The following is a 19,286-nucleotide window of genomic DNA, read 5'->3' as shown; positions in this document are numbered from 1 at the left end:
ACGAAACCTTTAAATAGATTTTAATTAATCATTTTAATTAAAATCTCTAGATTTTCATACTTAACCAAATGCTCTCAAATTAAAGTATGTTAAACAACATGCCAAGACTTAATTTAAAAGCATGCTACAAGTTAATTTCAAAGGAAGCATGCTACATCGGGGACAACACAATGAACAAGAATCCAAAGGAAGCCCCATGAAAATCACAACTTGACTTCAAACTCGAACTCAAGAAATGGTCAGATATAGATTCTAATAAGGGGGAAAGGTAGAGCTCGTCGAGGGGAACAATAAACGTGAAGGCCGAAGACTTTTCACTTAGGAAATCAAATGAAGGAGAAGAAGAAAAGGTGGCAGCCCAAGGAGCTCCCATGGCTGCTGGCCAAGAGAGGGGAGGAAGATGATCAAAATCTGACTTTCTTCTTTAAGTCCCCTATTTATAGAAAATCTCAAAAAAGTGCCCCGCCGGGTCCAAAAAAGTGGATTTTGAGCAGACACGCTCAAATGGTGAAACTTCATGAACATAAAAGATTTAAAATGAGAAAACATGAACAAAGGAAGAAACGGTGTCAAAAACTGAGTCCCGAACAGAGAGATATGCCCCGAACAAGTTCGGCGGCAACTAGGGTCAAAAACTCTGAAACTGGAGAAAAATGACTAGGAGGAAATTCTAAGAGTGCACGACTTGATGAAATGTGAAAATTAATCATGTACGAGGATCTAGGCTCCAGACGAGGTATTTTTGCAATAACTTTCATTAATTGCACGATGGCCCCTCTAAAAAGTGAAAACTGCACTAATGCCTAAGAAAGAAAATATCTTCCAAAAATATTTTCTTAAAAACCCCTGAAATAAAATATCTTCAAAAGATATTTATGAAAAACACCCCAGGAAAGGAAAATAAATCCAAAGAACTATGTATCCATGCCCCTATGGACACCGGGAGCAACAGAGTACTTTCTTATAAAAGTAAAGATACGTATTTCGTGGAAACCACTTAGAATGAAGATACATGAAGTAAAAAACCAACTCCGACTGCAAGAAGTGTGGTTTTGCAAACAAAGTGACAAGCGGGGAAAGACAAAATAGGGAAAAAGATGAAATAGGGAAAAAGGACGAAAAATGAATAGTGTCGAAAAACGAAAAATGTGGAAATGACTCAGTCCTCAAAGGAAGTTGTCAATCCCAAGAAAAGAGTCTCAAAAATCACTCCAGAGCACTTGAGATGACACTAAGCGATGAGGAACTGAACTCAGAAAGGAAAAGATCAACGAAAAAAAAATATCTGTGAAAATCTGAGAAAAGGAAAGAATGAAAATGACCGGGTCATTACAGTAGCCTTTTTGGGATTTTTAGCATTTTAGTTAGCTGATCATTGGGGATTAGTTGGCTGATGATTGGTGTTCGGTTGGCTAATGATGAGGGTTCAGCCGGCTGATCCTCCCTGGAACCTTTCCCTTTTGATTTTTCTTGGATAGCTTTGTTGTATCAACTTTAGAGAGCTATAACTTCTTTGTTTCTAATCCAAATCAGGTTGTTATTAAGTCTAAACTCAAGATCTTGAAGTTAGCTTTCCAATGGTACCAACCATACATCAAAAAGACAACCATAGTGAGAGTTACTATAGTTTTAGTGAGATAGGGTCGTGGTAACTTCTAAATGGAGAAGGCCATTTTGTTCTAAATTCATATCTTTTTCGTCCGAACTCTGAATCAGGTGATTCTTGAGTCTAAATTAATTAATTTTTTGTTTTATTTCCAATGGTGTGCTTGGTAGCACCCAATTCCACTTTAGAAAAGACTGTTTTGCCCCTAGGATCATTCTTGTCCGTTTTTGAAACGTCGCTTCTGCAATTGTTTTCTTTGGGTTCCGTGATCTCATTGAGGGTTAAATTAGTGTCTTATAGACATGTTGTAACTCTAGAGACCATTGTTTTAGCTTTTGCATCTGCATTCTGATTCATTATTGGATTTATGCTCGGGTCACCGCTGACGCACCGGGTTGAATAAAAACTCAGGTCATTATAAAAATAATAGTGGGTCAGGCTCAAGAACAAGTCCTTTCTATGACAACCCAAACAGAGACTGAAGAAACTACACGTTTATAGCTAACCCATGCAGTAAATACATAGTCTATAAATATATATATATACACACACACACACACAGACTAAAGGAATCTCACTAGACTATAGGATTGTCTTAACCTGAATAGTACGCAACATGTAAAACACACATATAATGGGCATGAGTACCTAAACTTACTAGGGCACACAACTACACTATATCTAGCTATACATCCCTAACAATACACGCCCCCTAACCACTGATCCTGAGACTCAAGCTCATATCATGGCACATAATTATATATATATAATCCATCATGTCTAAGGCATAAAATAAAATCTAGTATGTCATCCAATTAATTTAGTGGCTTGACATGAAGATAAGTAGGACTTAACTTTCTAGTTAATCCGTTCCCTTATAAATCCGAATAGGTAAGACTTAACCTTTTTAGTTAATCCATCCCTAGAACGCCACCATCCCATATTGGTGCATTACATCCATACAATCCAATAATTAATGTAACAAATAAAGTAATACATCAAATAATCCAGAATAAACATAATAACAGAATATCATGTTATCACAAATAAGAATGACTTATAATTTATTTTAGCTTCCTACATCATGTATCCTATACAAATTGAGTCTTAAACATGCTGATATTTTATTTCATAGTCAAGTAAGCATTCTCCAAATACAATTCATACTAAACATTTAATTTCAATTGCTAAAACAAATCAAAAAGATTAAATCCATTCATTCTTAAAAGAAAATTCACTTAGCATGCATCGTTATGATCAAGTCTATTTCAAATTTATTTAAATTCATACCTAGTCCATATTTAATGTTCGGAATCCCTCAAAACCAATTAAGGTCCATTTACACGCTATTTATGAAAATTCCCCAAGTAAGGCTCAAGATTTTATCCTGATAGCTCGAGCTTTCTATCCATGGCTTAAGCTTTTCATCAATAGCTCGAGCTTTGCATCAATAACTCGAGCTTTGCAACCAAGTCTTGAGCTTTTCACCTATGGCTCAAACTTTTTTTTCAAGGTTCAAGCTTTTCGTCCATGGCTCGAGCTTTACTTCTAAGGCTTGAGCACTATAACAGCGGATCGAGCACTGTTTACGCGAATCGGCCCAGAAATCCCAATGTAAGTCTGTTCTTCGTTGTTAAGGGTTCTAAGGCATATTACTAAGTCCCATCAACACACAAACATGAAATTACATAATTATAACATGTAAAAATCCATAAAGAAAACAGATTTAACCCATGAACTTATCAATTCATACAACAAGAACAAACATGAACATAATTCATAAAACCTATGTTCTAGATCAATTAAATTATAGATTCTAGTTTTAATTATTCTTTTAACATCCCTAAAATTATACTAGAGATATATAGATTATAGATCAAAGGGAGAAGTGTAGAACAAGAACTTGCCTTAAACTTTCGGATCAAAAGTTAAACTCTTTCTTCCTAGATCTTTTTCTCTAATGGTTCTTCTCATCATTCTTCCTTCCTCTTCCTTCTTCTTTCTCTAACTCTCTCCTCTCTCTCTCTAAAATATATTACGTGATATATTTTCCAGCCCCTTTTACAACCCCATAGTTATATATTTATAAACAACTAAAATAACTCTAATCCTTTTCCCAATCCAAGTTAACTTAATAAAGAAAATAATAAAATTAAAATATTAAAAGGTAACTAAAAATATGTTACGTATATAATCTATGTATAACCTTATTATATAAATACATAAAATACATACATCAGATTATTTATTAATACTAATGCTACCATAATATTAATTAATAAATTATTTTTCTTATATATATATATATATGTATGTATGTATATATATATATATATACAACTATCCATGGGTAATTATCCATACCCATTAAATCTCTTATCCAAGTAGTCCTTGGAACCTAATTGGTTGGCCCATTACTACTAACCATAATCATAAAACAAAATAAAATAAAATAAAACAAAATAAACATTTAATCATTTAATCTACAATCAATTACAAATAAACAACCACATCAATTAAATCAATTAATTCAAATAAAACATTTAAGCATATACTTTCAACTAATCATTGAATTCAAATAAAACATTTAATTACAAATTCAATTAAACACGTAATCAAATAACCAAATAATCAAGTAAATAAATAAAATTGTAATTAAAACAATTAAATAAATACCGAGACTATCCTTTTAAAATTAGGGGGGTTATAAGTAAGTCATAACCCATTAAACTAAACGACAATTGTATCCAATAAATACTATGCATGGCTATCACTAAACACAATTACAAAAAACACTTAATGTAAAGATTAATCCTTAATTAATTATACATAAGACAACATGCAACCAACATAGAGAATTAATAGAAAGAATTATCATAAATAAACCTTGGTATAACCAAGTTTGAATTTATAAGACCATAACACTAATTACAACTAATAATCCCCAAAATTAAAGACACGAGTTTAATTACACATGCTTCGGGCTCATCCAAGCCCTAAGTGAAGGATTAGCCACTCATGGAGAAGAGAAATGTCATCAAGGTGGCTTCACAAATCATCTCCAAGGCTTGGCTTATCTTCTTCTTCTTCTTCTTCCTTGGTTGAAACCCTAGAGAAAGAGTGTGTATGAACTAGAGAAGAAATGTCCCAAAATATATCTAATCCTAAGCTAATCCTTGCCAAATGTCCAACTCCTTGCCAAAAAGGGTTAAATTTCCTTATATCGGTGACTCAAGTGAAATCCAAATGGTTAGACCTCGTGTACTACCATACCAAATGATTGCACCATGAGCTCTCCTGAAATTGGGTTTCAATTTTGTTTTTCACACTTTTCTAGGCAAGTTCGATCAATCACAGGTATGGTTTGATTGATCACAGTGGTGGTTTGATCGATTACAGGTATGCGACAGCTATTAATATAGATAAAGACAAAGGCTCGAGATATTTATGAAGATAAGGACAAGCGTTATAATTAATCATAGAAGAGTTGGATCGATCACAGCTGATGGGAGATATTTATTTGGATAAGGACAAAAGCAATTATGTGGATAAGAACAAGGGCTGCGATCTAGCATGGCGCCTGGCTAGATCGATCATGTATGATCGATCGTACTGAAGGTTCAATCGATCCAAGAGGAAAATTTTCATCTTTTGCTTCCATTTTGTTCTATCTTCCCACCAAGACTTTGGTTGAGCTTCCCAAGGCTCTAATTCAACTGAGTTAGTTTATTTCAACCATATGCACCTGAAAAGAGGAAAAACGTAAAATAAGACTAAATCGGGAAAATAAGATAGAATAAGGTCCTAATATACTCAAGATCAAGGGTTGAAATATGCATATTTCAGCACTTAACGCACCCCCAAACTTAAATATTGCTAGTCCCTTAGTAATGAACAAAGAATGAACAAAATGAAACAACTATACAACTAGGAATAAAATAAAGCAATGAAAAGATAACGTCATTTTCGAAGGGATCACGGTTGCATTTAGAACATGCAACAAGCTTTTTAAACCCCTAGGTTACCCTTAGTGGATGAGTAAAGTCTCATGAGGGTTTCCAGAAATGATACCCATAAACATCAACGACTATTTCTCACTTAAGAAGCAATGACACATATCAAACAAGTGTCGAGAGAAGACTACCTCTAGTAAGCAAATTTTCAACCATTTCTAAGTTATTCTCGACATCTCAACATCATACAAGCAAATATAGTCCCTATATACTAAGTAAGTCAATCATGCAAATCGAAATCAATTCTAGAATCCTTTTGGAGTGAACCGGCATCAAAATATGTTGCTATCTTAGCAAAATTAATGTACAGATCACAAATTGGCCTCAAATTAGCACACATCTCAAATATTAATCATCAATACATTAAATTAACCTTTTATTCAATTGGACTTATTTTTCCAATGGAATCAAAGATAATAGTATGGTGCAATGTACAGATCTCTTAAGCCCTCTAGAAGATTCGTGTAACGAGCGTTAGGTCAATAACTCCCAAATCGGATGGCTTTAGGGCATTAGGTGTAGAGACACCCCTAAGGACTTAGAAGCTCAGATCAACTAGGCTACAAACTAAAGCAACTCACTTTTCATTTTTCAACTTCTCACCTTTTGACGCAAGAATTTGATGCATAATGAGGCACAAATCCCGATTACTTAGTAAAGAAATACTTTATTTCAATTTAGCCTTTCATTTTTTGATGCTAGAATCAATGCTTAATGAGGCACGAATCTTGGTTACTTGGTGAAAAGGGTTTGTTATTTAGCATGCAAGGTCATTTTGTCACAAGTGATAATTTTTCAAAGCCTACTAGCTCAAATGGGATATAACCAAAACAATAATCAACTAAGTATGTACCCCACAAATTGAATGCTAGTGTGTGCCTGTGCAAATGTAATACTCTAGAATCAATTCACAAAGCATTTTCAACAAGCAAGATGATGTGGACCACTAAAGCAAGCATGATATCGAAAATTTAAAAATTTACCACCTAAATGTCATCCTAAAGCATATAAGAAGTATTAGACTCTCAAAACTTGCCATTCCAAGACAACTATGCTTCAAAAGATCAAAATCATGGCCATCTATGGACCAAAAATGAATCTCAACTCTCACATGCACAAACCATATTTTGAACTTGAAATTAATGCAAAAAGTCTACATTACCTCTAAACTTAAACCGCACGTTGTCCTCAATGTGCAATGAGAACAATGGAGAGGAAAAGTATACCAGTACAGCTATAGTGAGATGAAACTGGGACCCAAGGATCCAAAAGTGGGTGGTAGTAATCTCCCCCCCCCCCCCCTCCCCCCCCAAAACTTGGGATTAACTATGGTCCTAAAATGATAACACTGGAACAAAACCTCATCAAAATAACAAGTGGGATAGGTAATGGTAGGCAATATGCATGCAAAGGTAGATAAGAAGAGATAGAGATAAGAATATAAATGGTCTTGAGAAGAGAGAATAAATCTCTTTAGTGGTCATTGCAATGTACCTGATATCAGAATCAACATCAATATATATATATATATCAAAAATATGCATAACAATCCGAAGTATCCAAAAATAATAGTAATAGGTACATCACAGAATAAAAGGGCTAGAAAATGGTCGCAAAATATCATAAGTATCACAATGGATATGTAAGAGACAAAGAGATAGAGAATGAATCAGGTAGGATTGATAAGTGCTCAAATGTTCCACATTTTAGCACCTAAGTTAGGGTATTGTAGTCCCTTCATCTTACTTTCCCATTTTAGTTATACTTAGTGTTTTTGTCTATTTCAGGTCTATAAGGTTTAAACGGGCTAAAAATGGTCTATTATATCCTTTAGGAAGTCAAATTGAGTCTTGGTGAGAAACGGGAGCAAAATGAGGTTGAAGCTAAAATTTCCTATTTGATGGTTCTAGCTTGGATCGATCGATGGTTCCAACTTCGATCGATCGAACCTGAGCTTGGATCGATCAATGGTTCCAACTTCGATCGATCGAACCTGAGCTTGGATCGATCAATGGTTCTAGCTTAGATCGATCAATGGTTCCAACTTAGATCGATCTAACCTAATGTGTGATCAATCACACCTAAGGTTGGATCGATTGAACTGTTCGCAAAAGCTATACAAAAGCAGATCTAAGGCTCACTTCAGACGGACTCGGGCTGTGCTTGAAAGAGGAGATCCTTAGGCTGAGTTTTGACTTATTTGGGCTCTAAAAGTCTTGTATATTAGAGGAATTGAACCATTTTTGTGAGGATTCATATTTTTACATTGTAATTATATTTTCATTAGTTTTCTCTCTCTAGAAAGGTTATAAATTAGGGTTTTGAGAATAAAGAGAAGAGTAGAGGCACAAAGAACACAAAAAGATCTACACACACTTTCTCTCTAGAGCTTCAAAGAAGAAGAAGAAGAAGAAGAGGAAGAAGAAGATGGAGCCATATTTGGAGCTTACCCTTGAGGGATTCATGACCTCATCCACCTCCTCCATGATTGGCTAGGCTCTTCATGTAGGGCTTGGATGAGCCCTAAGTCTTGTGTAATCTAAACCCTTGTATTTCTATTTTTTGGGGATTTATATATATTGTTGTGATTAGTAGTTAGCCTTGTGATTGTTGATTTAATTCTTCCTAGTGATTCTCTATTTTAATTATATGTTATCTTACGTGTGATTATTTGGGAATTGATCTCTACATTAGATTCTCTATATTGGTTGCATGTCTATGTGTGATTAATTAAGGATTTAGTGATGGCTAAGCATGATTTTCATTGAATGGGCTTGTAAATTAATTTATGGATTATGCTTACACTTGATGGGTTGTTCTACAATTTAATTCATGTTTGTAGGTAGGTAGACAATCTATGCTTGATTTGATACTCCACACTTATTATTGCAAATTCCACGATTCTTTAGATTGATGTGAGCTCTCACTAGATACATTTGTTAACTAATTGATGGATTATGCCTTTATTTTGGTGGGTTGTTTTACACTTAGTTTACTTGTTGGTTAGGTAGACAATTCATACTTGCATTAGATACTACACACTTTTACATGCAATTTGTGTTTATGTTTGTGGCCACATCTAGATTACAACAATGTATTCCCCATTAATGGAATGAGCTTAATGGTGATTCCAACACCCTAAGACCTCCCTTCATATCTCTTAAATCCATATCGCTCATTAGTTTACTTTACTTGCATTTTAATTTCATTGCACATTAGTGTAATCAACCAACCAACCCTTCCTTGTAATATTTTGATACGCTAGAGTCAAAGCTAAAATTGTAACACGTATAATCTCTTGGGACGATCCCTTCTCAGTTATACTATATAGTATAGGTGTTACGCGGTTTATAAATTTAAAGTATGATGCCCACTTGACACTAATTTCCAAACTCAAAGTGTTGTGCATTATTTTGTGCACACGCTGGGGTCGCATCAATGATGGCTTGGAGGAGTGTGAACCCTGGATCTCTCAAGATAAATCTGCTATCATAGTCTGAAACTCAGCACCAATGCCTCAGACCTTTCCACGTAGATTAGTCATGTCCTCTTGGAGTGTAAGTACGTAGTCCTGAAGAGTGGCCACTCAATCCTAATGACTGAAAGCACGATCATGTAAAGACTGGTAATACTCTTGGGTCATGACAAATAGAGCCTGTGGATTGGGAATGACTGGGTTATCCTGGTCCAGCAATCGTGAGTCAGCATCAGACTGCTACTCATCCTGGCTGTGGGAGTGAAAGTGAGACTGTGATCCAGACAGAGGGTCTTGAGCTAGGTCTTCTTCCTGATCGGCCTTGTGATCTACTGGAGCTGGTGAAACTAGTGGAAGTGGTGGAGTGAATTTGACTAGAGCATTATAGCTCTTGGTTTAATCCTTTTACACATAATGGCATGATCCCTCCTCTATCCACTCATTACGAGCAAATGGATTAATCGATAAATATTTATATGATGGGGTGAAAAAAAAGGGAGGAACTTGATCCTTTGTGGGTTCTCGTTTGAGATGTAGTTATCGTACATCTTAAGCATCACTCCCCACATAATGGCAAAGCACTGAGAACCAGAGGCCTGTGTGAATGGAATAAAGGGCTACTAAAAATCTACTCTCATCTACACCTTATGTCCAACCAAGTAGACATTACGGTGTAAGACTGAGTCAAAGAACCACATTTTCCTAGGCAGGCTGTACCGGTTGGCAAAGGTCACGAAAGTAGTGCTGCTACCATTCAGAGCCATAGCCATGTTGGCATCTGATTGTCTCTCTAGAATGGGGTAGTCGACCCCAGCTAGGGGCAAGTGAGGGCAATGGGAGGCCGCCTCCAAAGCCTCTAATGCGAGCAATTTGTTACCAATTAAAAATCACCACTTGCAATAGCATATACCATTGTAGAATAATGCTATAAAAGGGGGTTTGTTAAACCACAAGGAATGCTAGTCTGTGGCAACCAAGGTTGTAAAATCACTTTAAGTTTGATAAAAGAGATGATTGTTTAATTTGTTTGTTACTTGAAACTATGAATTAAAAATTGCATAAAAACAGTAAATAAAATAGATTTAGATGAATTAAAATTATAAAAATAAAGGGTAGGGAATTGACTTCACCAAAACCTCATAAACATGCTAATTTGCATTTAACTTGGGGATAAACAACTACGTATATAAAATAATGCGTAGAAGTATAAAACTGTAATGACTCGGTTATTTTCCTTCATTTCCTTTATCCTCAAATTTTACAGATAAATTTTTTCCATTGTCTTTTCTTTTCTGATTTCAATTTCTCATCACTTAGTATTGTCTCGAGTGCTCGAAAATGGTTTCTGAGACTCTTTCCTGTGGATTGACAACTTCCTTGATAGGACTGCGTCATTTCCACATTTTTGTTTTTCGGCAGTATTCATTTTCCGTCTTTTACCCATTTGTCACTTTCTTGGTGTAACCTTACTTTTCATATTCAAAATTCAGTTTTAACCTCATGAGTTTTCATTCCAGTTGGTTTCCTCAAAATGCGTAGCTTTACTTTGGAAAAAAGCTCGCTGGTTGTCTCATTTTCCCATAGGGGCGTGGATGAAAGGATTTTTCAGAAACATTCTTGTTTCTTGGGGTGTTTTTCATAAATATCTTCAAAAGATATTTATTTCAGGGGTTTTTAAGAAAATATCTTTTTCTGGGTCCGTTTTGCAGTTAACACTTTTTATAGGCGCCATTAGGCAATTAACGAAAGTTATTGCAAAATTCCTCGTTTTGAGCCTGAATCCTCGTATGGGATTTATTTTAACTTTTTGTTGAGTTGCATACTCTTAGAATTGTCATCTGGTTGTTTTCCCCAATTTTAGGGTTTTTGACCCTAGTTGCCGCTAAACTTGTTCGGGGCATATATTTCTGCACGGAATTCGATTTTCGATGCCATTTATTCCGTTATTAATTTTTTTCTCATTTCGGTTCTTTTTCGTTCATGGTGTTTTACCGTTTTAGCACGTCTGCGCAAATTTCACTTTTTTGGACTCGGCGGGGCTCGTTCAGGGCACTTTTAGGGTTTTTCTTTAAATAGGGGGTTTTAAAATGAAAAGTCAAACTTTCTCGTCTTCTTCACCTCTTGGCTGGCAGCCATGGTAGACCAAGGGGCTGCCACCTTCTTCCTTTTTTCAGGCCACTTCCCTCTTGAAAAATGCCGTAGTGCCTTAGTGTTTATCATAGGCCTCGGCGAGGCGGTTCTTTCCCCCTTATTAGAATCCATTTTTGACCATTTTTGAGTTCGAGTTAGGATTTTGGTGGTGCCTCGTGAAAAATTATTGTTCCCCTCGTTGTCCCCATCATAACCCTAAAGTATCATATGATTCGGAGAGGTTTCATTTCGGTGGGGATTTGAGATTTCATCTCAAATGGAGGTAGGGGATGTTATATGTAACGACCCGGTCATTTATCTCCCTTTCTATTTTCCTGAAATTTTACGGATAAATTTTTTCCATTTAATTTTCTTCTCTGAGTTTGTTTTTCATTGTTTAGTGTCATCTCGAGTGCTTGGAAATGGTTTCTGAGACTCTTTTCCGTGGATTGACAACTTCCTTTGAGGATCGAGTCATTTCCGCATTTTCATTTTTTTTTTTTACACTATTCATCTTTCATCTTTTTCTCGGTTGTCACTTTGTTGGCATAACCTCACCTTTCGTGTTCGGTTTTGCTTCCACTTTTGCATGCACTCATGATATATGATTTCTTAGAGATGTGTGTTTTTACTTTCCTAGAAATGCAAGCCATTTGTGCACTTTCTTCCTTAGGGGTGTGGATGCACACTTTCCTTAGAATTTTCCTTTCTTTTGGGGTCACTAATGTAATTACGAAAAGTGATTATTTTTCATCTTAGGGACCATTTTGTAATTTAATTTGGAAGATATTTTCAAAAAGGACCTTTTTGCAATTTTCGGAAAGTATGACAAGTGTCACACTCTCATTGGTCCACTTGTTGACATTTGTGTGGAGACACTTTGATGCCTTGGATGATGACATTTGTAGGGTGGAGATTCACCCACTTGTTGGCCTAGGATTGGTGCACTTGTTGGCTTAGATGGTTGACAAGTGTAGGCTTAGGATTAAGCCTAGAAAGGAGCCATTGATTTATGACAAGTGTATGCTCCAAATTAAGTCTAGCAAATTACTTTTGGGCCATTTTGGGATTATGGTTTTAAAGAAGGGTTCTTGTGCAATTGACCAAACTTGTGTGTGTTGACCATGGTGTAAGACCACATAGTGAGTGGATGATTTCTAATTCCTCCACTCACATTCCATCACTTTAATTTCTATCTCTTCCCTCTCTTGTAAAGAAAACCCTAGCCACCATTAGAGAAGCTTGATGCTTAAGCTTTGACCTTGATTTTGAGGGCCTTCCACTCATCTTAGACCATGAAGCTTGGAACACTTTTTGTTCCTCTCACTCTCCTCTTCATAACCTTAGAAGGGTTTGCCATTTTGTGTTGATTTGCCTTGGATTCTAGAGAGACGCTTCTCTAGTGAGGTAGGGGATGTTATAGGTTTATATTTTGTTGTCTTGCATGCTTTTGATGCTTATACATGTTGTATGCATGTCTTTTATTAATTTGAGAAATTAATGATTGTTGTAACTTGCATATAACTCACTTTTGACTTGGTATATGGCATGGCCTTCACTTGATCTTTGTTATATATTTATTTGGGACCATTTGAATGAGTTTTCAAATCTAGAGAATTAATGAATTTAATTTGATTTAAATTCTAGTTAATTGTACCTTGCTTGTTTTCCATTTTTGACTAGATATATGGCATGGCCATGACTTAATCCTTGATATATATAATTTGAGATCATTTGAACAACTTTTGAAATTTAGAGATTTAATTAATTTAAATTAATTAAATCCCACATGATTATGTCTTGCTCCCTTTGTGAAATTAATGTGATATTTGCAATCACCATGGAATAGACATTCACATATATAAATTTGAGAATTTTTGGACAACTTTGATTTCTGGAGAAATTGATTAATTAGGCTAATTAATTTCCACTTAGTGTTCTAATGATATGGACATCTATTTCATTGGGCTTTTACCTATTTATCATGTATCATGACTTGTTGCAACTTAGCTCCATTAATGTAGTTAATGAACTTGCACCCTTACATTGGAATGGTTTAATTGTTCAAGAATTGTTAAGTAAATGATTGAATAATTAATCTTATACTAGTTGTATACTTACATCAATGGATTCCATGTGCTATATATATCTTGGTTGTAGTTTACATAGATGCACATTATGATTTCTTGACATTTCACATGCCATGATAGTTGATGAACTTAGGGCATGACTTGTGTGTTCCAAAACCTTGGTTGTGCATGGAATGTGGCTTAATGCATTACTTGTATCTTGATACTATCTTGACTTGTACAACTTGTTGATTTTGGAACTTGGGATATCAATCAAGAATTAACATGGCTAGGACTTGGTTCTAGTACGGGGGAATGTCCCTCTACAACTATAGTGCGCACTAGGGGAAAGGTACCCATGGGTTTGTAGCCCTAAAGTGATCTCAAGAGTACGGTTTTAATCCGAGCGATATCCGAGTTTCCACATTGGTTGATTTCACTCTTTAAATTTCAAGTTGTTATTCCTTAAAGATTTAAACTTGTCGTGTATGTGAAATGCTCCAATCTTGTTTCATTGCATAGATTTTATGCTTCATTCGTGATTTAACTCCTTAAATTTCAAGTGTTGTATTCCTTGAAGATTTAAGACTCTTTTCGTGTTGTATGGAGTATTTCATTCTTGTTTAGTTGCATAGATTTTATGCCTTGTTCTTGATTTCACGTGTGACTCTTTCGTGTTTCATGTAACATCCCATTCTTGTTTAGTTGCATAGATATTATGCCTTATTCTTGATTTCACGTATTACTCTTTTCATGTTTCATGGAATGTTCCATCCTTGTTAATTGCATAGACATTATGCCTTGTTCTTGAATCCTTGTTTACTTGCATAGATATTATGCCTTGTTTTTGAATCCGTGTTTAGTTTGCATAGATACTATGCCTTGTTCTTGAACCCTTGTATAACTTTTATCGTGTTAATCAGAATATGCTAATCTTGTTAATTGCATAGATATTGTGCCATATTCTTGATTTCGTGTATTAAACTTTTCGTGTCATATGGAATGATCTAACTTGCTTAAATTGCATTGATAATGTGATTCTTGTATTCTAGTATATTCTTGTCGTGTTGAGTGAATATTTCTAAACCTTGCTTAATTCTATTGAAAATGCAAATCATGTAAATCCATGTTCAAGCATTTTTCTTGTCATGTTCCTTGGATTATCCCAAACTTGACTCGTTTCATATTTGTATATATATTATGATTCTTGTTGATTAGACTCTAAGATAGCTTAGGATGCTCCCTAAGTCTCACTTTGACATAGACATTAGGTGGTATGAGCCCTTTAACATGTTTCACCTTAAGGTGATAAATTTGTAAAATGCTAGGTCGATGCATGCTCATCTCCTACGAGTAGCTTTATGTTGCTCACCCCTACGATAGTGGCGCATATTTCAGGTACGAAGACTTGGTTCGTGACGTTTAGCATTCCTTGGGTGGTTTGGAGACTTGAAGTCCTTTTAAATGCATTCTTGATCACATGCAAGTGTTAGCATGCTTAAGTCCAGTTTTTGAATTGTATTGTGTAAGTAGGCCAAAATGTCATTATTTTGTTGCCTTTGACTTGTAATATGTGCTTAAGCACACTTTTTGGCACTCATTTTATGTATATGATATATGGCCGAGGGCCAAACTTCATTTGAAATCCTTGCGTATTGAAAACTGCATAAATTTGTCTCTAATGTGAATGCTATGAAAACCATGTGAATTACCATGTCATTTTTGCACTGGAGTGTACATCAAGTGTGTAATTCATCCTTTAGTATCCATTTACCATGTATGAGGTGTGGCCAAGGGCCAAACACCAATTTATCTTCACTTTTGCATTTTAGTCTCATACATTGCATTTTGGGCCAAAATAGTTAAAACCGAGCCTTTAAGGGTTCATTTTCAAATCGGGAGGTGTAAAGTGTGTTCCGGCACCTCCACTAGGTCTCATTAGTCATGTTTGAAGTGTGGCTAAGGGCCAAATGGTCATTTTAAATCATTTCCTAATTTTGGATTTCAAATTTTCTATTCCAAGTTCATTTTCGCCTTTTTGGCCGTCGGGGGGTCGGATTTTGACTCGGCCATTTCTGGGAGCCGCGGACCATTCCCGCACACTCAAAATCACTTATTACGTTTGCCCGCATATTCGTTTCAGCCTAGAAGTGCATTTGGGGTCAAAAGCATGTTTGGTGCAAACTTACATTTTTTGCCGTTTTGAGCCTAAACTGAGCATAAGGGCATTTTGGGGTTTTCACATGAAAAATAAAGTTTTATTTTGGCATGGTTGGCTGATTTTGAGGATAGTTTCTTCTTTGTGTTTTTTTCAAAAAGACCCAGAAAGTCCTCAAAATTGCATTTCAAGGTTGCATTTCAGGTGCAGCCTATAGCAGTTCGAGCGCTCTAAAGGGGGGTTCGAGCTTCTAACTTTGGACAGAACTCTCGGGGCAATTTTTGAGCACTCAAAGCCCTTGCTCGAGCACTCGAGGTACTGTTCATGGGTGTATGTGTGTCTTGGTTCAGAACTGCACCTCCGACTTCAAATCATCATATCTTATTCGTTTTAACTCTGAATCAACCGATTCTTTAGTCTAAATCGACCGCGTTGAAGTAAACTTTCCAATGGTACCAATTTTAGATTCATATTATTCTTGTAGCTCAAGATAATCAAGTTTTAGTAAGGTAGTGTCTGTTTTTGGTTTGAACCGGGATAGGGTTTCCCTTCCTTCGACTTCAGAACTTGATATCTTTGTCATTCGGACTCTGAATTAGGTGATTCTTGAGTCTAAATTCATTAATTTTTCATTGTATTTCCAATGGTGTGCACGGTGGCACCCATTTCAGTGTGGAATGACCATTTTACCCTTAGGTTCATTCTTATCCATTTTTGAAACGTTGCTTCCGCATTTACCTCCTTTGGGTTTCGTGACCTCATTGAGGGTCACATTGGTGTCATAGAGGAGTGTTGTGTCTCTAGAGACCATTGTTCTATCTTTTGCTTTCGTATTTTGGATCCGTTTCGGATCATCACAGGACACACTGGGTTGAAATATCCATGGTCGTCACATTATAGGTTTATATTTTTGTTGTCTTGAATGTTTTTCAAGCTTATACAACTTGTATGCATGATTTTGTTTATAATCTAGAATTTAATTTAATTATTTTCTTTGTATAAGATTAAATTCACATGCATGGTTGTATGTGTAAAGGAATTAAATTGTGGCATGTTATTAAATTAGGTCTTGATATGTTTATTAACATATATTAAATTGAGAACATTTGAATAAGTATTAAAATTTTTATTTAACTATTTTCTTATATGAAAATTTAATTCACATAGTTGTATCTAGCTTGAAATTGACTTGTAATATGATATTAAATTAGGCCTTGGTATGATCTTCAACATATGTGAATTTGAGAATATTCGAATAAGTTTTGAAATCCAGAGATTTTAATTAAATGAATTAATTAAAATTTATTTAATGGTTCTTTTGATATAATCAAATATTTGAGTAGATATAACTTGTGTAGAGAAGTTATCTAGTTTAGTAGATTACTAAATTCTTGTGATTTCATAGTATTATGAATATGAAGTGCTTATTGTGCATTATTAGAAGTTAAATTGCTAACTTGTTACTATGTAGTAGTAATATGAGATTCTTGCGAATTATTGATAGTGTTAGCCTTGTAAACTTCTTGCTGTAATGTCATAGAATTAGGGTTTAAAGTTTACCATGGAGGCATGATTTAAATTGTTAAGTAGATGATATTGTATTTTACATTTTGTCATAGTAAAGACTTGACATTATATATGCCATTTTAGAATTGAAACCATTAGACATGGATTGTGTGGTTTCAACTTACTTGTGCTTGGTAGGTAGTTTCATGCCTTGTGATTATATAAATGTCATGGACTTGACTGTTTTTAGAGGCTTGAAAGGATATAAGATGTTTGATGGCTAGGGTTTTGCTCTAGTACGGAGGATAAGAATCCTCCTAAGTCATAGTACGCACTTGGTAGTACCTTGCGGGTCGTAATTGCCCGGAATAACTTGTATGGTCTCATGGCCACATATTTTAGTCTTTTTCTTTTTTGATTTCCCATTAATTTCCAAATTACAAATCATGGATTTCTTGAAATTGTGGATTTGTGCTTAAGTTTCTATATGGTTAGTGTACTTGTGTATGTACACTCGGATGCCATGCGTTTATCATTTCAATTACTTGTATAGCTTAAGATGATCACTTTATGTACCTTGAGAACATAGACGTTAAGTGGCATGACCCACTTTAGTTGTTTTCGAATTTTAGATTTCAAGTTGATAACTTCGATAATCTGTATACTGTTGCGTTGTACCGTATGCTCCTATACTGTTTAGTTGCATAAAAATGTGGTTTATGGTAAAAATGTTTTAAGGTAGCTTAGGATGCTCCTTGGGTCTCACTTTTGACATAGACGTTAAGTAAAATGAACCACAAGGATTAATTTATACAAACTTGTAAAACGTTAGGTCTATGCATGCTCATTCCCTACGAGTAATACAGGTTACTCACCCCTCGCTGAATGCGACCTATTTCAGGCAAGAAGACGTGGTTTCGGGATGCACAATATCCCTAGGTCATTTTGTTGATTTGAAGTTCTCTTAAATGTAGACTTTTTTACCCTTTTCTCTCTCATTTCATAGGCGATCTAAGAACGATTAGGGTTATGGCTGAGGGAGGTACGACTTTCATGGTGGAGGGTCAGACCTCCACCCCCACGGCACCGGCAAGTTCTCCAGTTCGGAGTTCTCCCCCAAAACCTAAATATAGTAGTTTTTTTTATGCTTCTCAAACCACTTTTAAGAACGTACAATATCATCAAGAGTGTTAGGGTGTGAAAGTCACAATCACGGATGCAGATGTTGTTGAGGAAGTAACTTTTTGGTAATCTTTTGTGGTGGGATACGTAATAGGCAAGAAGCCATATTATCCTTACTTCAAATCCTTTGTGGCTAAGTACTGGGCTAAAGATTTTACTTTGGTCTTGTAATGACCCGGTCATTTCTCTCATTTCTTTTTTCGGCACTTCTTATTTTTTAATTTTTTAATTTTTAATTTTTTTTTTTCCCATTTTCATCTTTTTCCCGATTTTCGTTTTTGTTTGCATAACCTCACTTTTTGTGCTCGAATTTGATTTCGGCTTTGCATTCATCCATGATATTTAATTTCCATGATATGTATATTTTTACTTTTGTAAAAAAGCATGCTAGATGTTTACTTTTCTTGTAAAGGGTATGGATGCATAGTTTCTTTGATAATATTCTTAACTTTTGGGGTTTTAGTGTAATTAAATAAAGTAATTATGTGACGACCCTGGTTCTTCAAGCTAGTACGTCCTGTGATGAATCGCAGATTGACTTGATAGTGGATCAAGATGTGGAAGCAAGAAACAAGACAATGGTCTCCCAAGGCACAACATGCCTCTAAGACACTTTGATGACCTTCTATGAGGTCTGGAACTCAATGAGAACTGACGCGGAAACAAAAGATCAGAAAAGTAACAATTTAGCCCCTAATGGCAAAATAATCATTTTGAAAATATAGATTCGGGTGCCACTGAGCACACCACTGGAAAGACAACAAAAAACTAATCAAGATGGACTCAAGAATCACATGATTCGGAGTCCAGACGAAGGAGAAATGGCATGATGAAGAAAAATGAGCCCCTAAGGCTAAAAGGATAAACTGGTAATTATCCAGGAATATCTGGGTACAACCGAGCACACCGTTGGAAAGATAGTGAAAAATTAATCAAGTTCAAAAAAATAGTTCACTCGATTTGGAGTCCGGACGAAGAGAAAAAGCGAAAACAAAAGTTGACATCATGACGTCGAGACGAGCACGCCGACAAGCACCATGACATGCTAGGGGAAAAAAAGTTCCAGCCACAACTAAGAGCCGAAACGAGGTTCGAAACGAATTTTTCTGGAAAAACACGAAGAAGAAACCCCCCCCCCCCCCCCCAA

This window comes from Cornus florida, unplaced genomic scaffold, assembly GCF_030987335.1.
Source record: "Cornus florida cultivar Cherokee Brave unplaced genomic scaffold, ASM3098733v1 CherokeeBrave_3.0.0_Hap2_Chr09, whole genome shotgun sequence".
Lineage (NCBI taxonomy): Eukaryota > Viridiplantae > Streptophyta > Magnoliopsida > Cornales > Cornaceae > Cornus > Cornus florida.
This window is presented reverse-complemented; position numbering follows the sequence as displayed.